The sequence below is a fragment of the Sinocyclocheilus rhinocerous genome, unplaced genomic scaffold (assembly GCF_001515625.1).
Source record: "Sinocyclocheilus rhinocerous isolate Xijiao unplaced genomic scaffold, SAMN03320098_v1.1 scaffold3303, whole genome shotgun sequence".
In the NCBI taxonomy this organism is placed as follows: domain Eukaryota; kingdom Metazoa; phylum Chordata; class Actinopteri; order Cypriniformes; family Cyprinidae; genus Sinocyclocheilus; species Sinocyclocheilus rhinocerous.
Window position 1 is genome coordinate 229521 of NW_015634071.1, and position 5875 is coordinate 235395.

At 35.3% G+C, this 5875-nt stretch overlaps 1 pseudogene; it reads left to right on the plus strand.

The window, feature by feature from the left end:
• The window catches only part of LOC107745420 (trichohyalin-like), a 182819-nt pseudogene that overhangs the window by 162562 nt on the left and 14382 nt on the right, over positions 1-5875 (plus strand).

Here is a 5875-nt window from a genome sequence, read left to right on the forward strand (position 1 = left end):
TGTCAGGGAGAGTCCAGCCTCGTCAGGCCCAATCATCTCACACACCCGTTCACAATCACCGGAGTACTAATCAGCCGCACCTGTCACCACCTCATCAGCACCAGCTTAAAATGCACAGTCACTGCAGTCACACTTCGTCTGGTCTTGAGTTCACTACGCTACTCCTTACCTGACTCACTGAACCCGGACTCCATCCTGATACCTTCCTGTCTCTGTGCCACCCTCTTCAGCCCGATCCACAAAGGAACCCGTCATCACGTGAGCCCGATCCCTTCCATTCCATAGACTGTTGCTCTAACCCGTTTGCTCTCCATCTCTCTCTCTCTCTCTCTCTCTCTCCCAGCACCTGTTCAATAAAGCTCTCTGTTTACTTTACCTCTCCGTCCCTGGTCTCCTTCTGTACTGTGACAGTCTTCATATGAGGATGCAGGGTCTCAGGAGGTTAAATGTTATATATTCCCTTTGAACACTGAATGGACAAATATAGCGTTTCAATTCAGTCCATAGTATTGCTATCTCAGAGAACCACCAGCACATTTTCGTTCATTTCCTTCTGTCAGAAGTTTTAGTTCTTTTTTTTTTTTTTTTTTTTTTTTTTTTTTTTTTTTTTAAAATTTTTTTTTTTTTTTTTTTTTTTTAATTTTTTTTTTTTTTTTTTTTTTTTGTGGGCTGAGGTCTGCCCTCAGAACGCTAGTATTAAGAGGAATGCCGTTTCATTTTGCGCAAATTACAATTAAGACCTGCCGGTTTCCTGCCATTAACACAGCCATGCATCCAAGTCTAGATGACAGTGGTCTCTTACTGTCAAACACAGACTCTCTTTGTCACACACACTAAGATGCTTTCTCTCTCACCACCACACTCACACTGACACAAACCCTGCTGTGTTCTCTCACACGCACATTGTCTGCACTCTGGGCTCCATGAAAAACATGGTGGCCTTGGTCATGCCCGACTAAAAATACATGGCATGCCACCATCCCCTTCTATGTTTTCTGTAATTGCTCTAACCATTTTATTCAATTGCTGACAGTTCAATATTTCACAACACAGTTTCTTTTCACAGTTGGTGAAAAATCCCGGTCTTTGATATGACAGCATCAGGGGCGTTGTCTCCTCTAAATATTGGATGAGAAAAAAAAAAATTTGAAGTACAAAACAAAGCCAATATTACAAAATGTAACCCAGTGTATAAATCACTTGTTTTTCTAAAGAAACATTGTCCAACAGCGACACCTGCAGGCAGGGCCGCATTACGACTGTAAGGGGCCCCTGGGCTTTACCTCTTGAGTGGCCCTTCATCCACCAGAACTACAGCCTACACTGTAAAATCCAATAGTTTACCTTACTTAGATTTAATTAGTTATCTTTACTTAGTTGTTATACTTACTAGGTTTTATTAAGTTACAGCCAAGTTACTTTCAAAGGCAAATAAAACAATTTACTTACTGTTTTGAGTGACACTTACTTAAAATATTCAAGTAGCCACAAAGGAACCAATGACATTAATAAACCAATGAGAGGCAGCAGTGCACTAATATGTTGCTAATGTGCAACATAACAGAAGAAGAAAATAAAAAGTCTTAATAGACTTTTCATCCATTTCCTCCATGTCTGCAGTTATCTTTCACTAGTTGCATTCACTCGTTTCCCAAAATCATCTTGAATGTTGAATTTTCAATACAACTGAAATATTTGAGAGAACATCACATAAACTAACTTCATAAATTGATGTTGATTTTTTTTTTTTTACTCCCCGTTATAGTGATTAGCATTCCCTTTTGTTGGGCACTTGGAACTTTATTTGTGTTACTATAATTTTCTTCCTGTTAATGCAGCAATGCATCATGAAGTCAGAGTTATTTGATTTCAAGGGAAGAAAAATAATAAATAGGTTGCTTTTAGAAGGTGACTTACCTTCTAATTAAAACATTAGTGTATTTTGTTGTGTGTGTTTATGAATGAGCTTTTTCAAATTTCATTTTTCATAAATACCTTGAGATGCTTTTAATTGGGTTTATATAATCCTTAAATAGTGTGTGGAAACCGCAATGCACTCTGGGAGTCAGTGAGTAGCTATACTAAGTCATGAGTAAACCTAAATGAAAGGATCAAGTACCCCCTACAGTTCTTTTTTTAGTTACTAGAACTCTCGTGTAAGTAAATTATACTAACTAAGCATTTGTCAGTACAACATACAATTCCTATTTCACTTTACTTAGTTTTTTCAAGGCAATCGGTTTGCATGCTTTTTTTAAGTAAGCCCTCTAATTAGATTTTACAGTGTACAGTCACACAAGTTGTCAGTCTTTTATTTTGCCGTAATAAATGCCATGAACAAAACATCCAAACATAGGTCTGTCATATAAAATATACAAAATATCATTAACTACACATATGCACATAGTCCAACATATTTTACACAGATATCTACATATAAAAACATGTAACATTAAATTGTACTTGTTAACATTGGTTAAATGCATTATGAACTAACATTAAATAAGGAACATAGTAGGAAGGTAAATTAGTGGTAAAGGTACACCTTTACATAAGGTTCAGTGCACATTGATTCACGCCTTCACAAATATGTATTTCTGCTTGTGGATCTTTCTATCAGGCTGGTAAGTTCATTTAGGTTTTCACAAATTTTACTCTACACATGCATTTTTTTTTAAAATCATTAATTTACCTTAATAGTGAAATTTATTAACATTAACCAAGAAAAATAAATGATGTAAAATACTGTTAATGATGACAGTTACGTTTGACAGCTAATGCAATAAGTAGTAAAACCTTTGTAACGAGCTTCAGTACTTTTTTAACTGTTCATCATCAGAATTGTGTTTATCCATTTTTAATTAAAATTAAGGCCACAGGCTGGACAATAGACGGATCTATTTTGAAGTAATTCAGTGTTGTGTGCTGTCTGAGAAAGGTGACTTTTCTTGTGTGCACTTCGGGTGTCAGTCAGTGCGAGTAACACATTGAGATCTTTTTCGTGGTTTAGCCTATTGCACTTAAATCTAGTTTTAACATCAAACACGTCCTACATTATTTTCTCATTAATGCATGCTCTTTTCGTAAAAACCGAAATGTGCCAAGTTATCTTGCTTTAAAGAAGTTTATTATCTGGTAGAAGTAAGATTATCTGGAAACATCAGATACTTTCCACTTTATTTTTGGCAATTTTTCTCTTTTCTCGTTATATATTTGGGAGCGTTTGACTGACCCTTCTCGCGCAGGACACCTACACGTGCATTCAAAGCAAAGCGAAAAAAACGTGTAATTTTCAGGAACCGTCAACTGCATTATAAAATGCATCACTGGGGCCCCCCTTAGCCCTGGGCCCTGGGCTTAAGCCCAGGTAACCCTGTGCATTAAACATGTGCATTCAACATGTGAATAAGCACCAAGTGTGATGCAGGTGTTCAAGGGATTTGCATGGGGCTTCCTATTTGGTTATGTATTATGGTGTAGTTTAAAAAAAAAATGTTTTATTGGGCAACACTTTACTATAAGGTTCCATTAGTTAATGTTAGATAATGTATTAACTAACATGAACGAACCATGAACAGTACATTTATTAATCTTTGTTAATGCTAGTTAATGAAAATACAGTCATTCATTGTAAGTTCATGTTAATTAACAGTGCATTAACGAATGTTAAGCACAATTTTTGATTTTAATAATGCATTAGTAAATGTTGAAATTAACATTAAGATTAATAAATACGGTAGAAGTACTGATCATGCTTCGTTCATGTTAACTAAAGTAGTTAACTAATGTTAACTAATAAACCTTATTGTAAAGTGCTACCTTTTATTGTTTTTATTTTGTGATTATTTTGCAGTATTAATTTAACTACATTTCTAGTTGAAGTTTTTTTTTAAATTTTTTTAAGACTTTCATAATTCCAATATTTATATTTTATTTCAGCTTTGTTTCAATGAACAAAAACTAGTTTTAATAGTTTTATGTTTAGTTAACAACCCTGCTCTTTCGTGTTAGGTCTAAGATGCATTACATTTTCTGTAATTAATAAATTCATCTGATTCTCAGTAGATCTTCTAAACTTTATTTGACCTCAGCTCTTATTTAACCCATATTTGCGCGCATACAGATAGAGGCTTTTCTCCAGCAGAAACAGGCTGAGCAGGACAAACAGCTGAAACAGCGAGAGATGGAGATAAGAAGAGAGGCTGATATTGAACTGGACATCCAAAGACAAAAAATCAGGAGCTGATTAACAAATACAAGAGTGAAAAACAGCAACTACAAAAAATAAGGTACAAATGACTGACCATGTGACATCTACATCTTTCTCATGCATAAATTAGTTCTTGTGGTGTCAAATGGTACAACCCCAAGAAAACTTTATGCATATTATAAAAATGTACTAACAATGTTTACAAATTTTGAAAATAATAATTAAGATATGTATTTTCAAATGTATTTGGTAGAGGAAAATATGTGTTTTTGCTTGGTTACACCACATTTAGAGTGATTAAATCAAACCTCTTAAAAATAGTATAAAAGTTTTTCATATGTAACCAACAAGAATACAAAGATTATTTTTCATCAAGAACATGGCACATTAATTTTAAACTATTCAGATGAGTTTTCATCATCTTGGACATCCTTATTTGACCATTTGATCTCAACAGGATGAGTTCACATTAATCCTGAGATAAAGATAAACATGTTTGACTTGCTTGGAGTGCACAAACATGAGACTCGACTCACGCTCTCATTTTCCCACTAGACTAATTAATTAACCCTCTGATGCATGAATGATTAAACCACAAAGGAACAAAAATCTTAGCTTTTTACATTAGAACAAGAATAGAATTTAAAAAAAATGTTTTCTGAGAGTTACAGATCTGGGGCCCGTTCTTTGTATGTCGCTAACTCACCCTCTGATGCATGAATTATTAAACCACAAAGGAACAAAAATCTTAGCTTTTTACATTAGAACAAGAATAGAATAATAAAAAAAAAAAATTCTGAGAGTTACAGATCTGGGGCCCGTTCTTCGTATATCGCTAACTCAGTTAGCTGGATTTGATTGTTGATGATTTGGCATGATCTTGGATTGTTTGGTTCTTGAAGCTCATCCCGGAGTTGCTGTCTGTCCAACAGGTCCTTAAGCTTAAACCTGCTTGGGAGCAGGCTTATTTCATGTAAACAGGATTATATAGCATTTTTTTAAGCAGAATTGATACCTAAAATATGCCCGCTACCACCGTTACTTTATTACAAGAGTATCCTACTAATCCAGGGACAATAATTTAAATTGGGAATCATGTAAAAAATGTAAATAAAATAAAAACTGTCCACATTTCATTTATCTATCATTTATGTAGTTTTGTTCACTTGGCTGTTTCCATATAAAGGTCCAGAAATTTGTCAAGTTTTTCGTCAGGTGACTTTTTTTTAATTATATGATGTCATTACGTTGCTGTCTTGCCGCCAGCCAATCGCTGCATTGCTGATCGTGGTTTCGAGTATCGATACATAACCCCTCTTAAACCAACCCATGAAAGTGCAATTATCTCCGATAACTCGGCATATCATCGATGATATCATCTTGGATGTGACGTTTCGTCTCGGATGTCATAAGCGACGTATGAAGAACGGGCCCCTGAACTCTACAATAGAAAATAAGAATTGTCAATAGACAGAGATAAGTGGTCGTTGACTGAAATAATTAGATCTAGTCCATTATTATTCTTACAGCATTTCATGCCCATACACGCTCTCTCTCTCTCTCTCTCTCTCTCTCTCTCTCACACACACACACACACACACACACACACACACACACACACACACACACACACACACACACACACATCTGTCTCTTTCCACACCA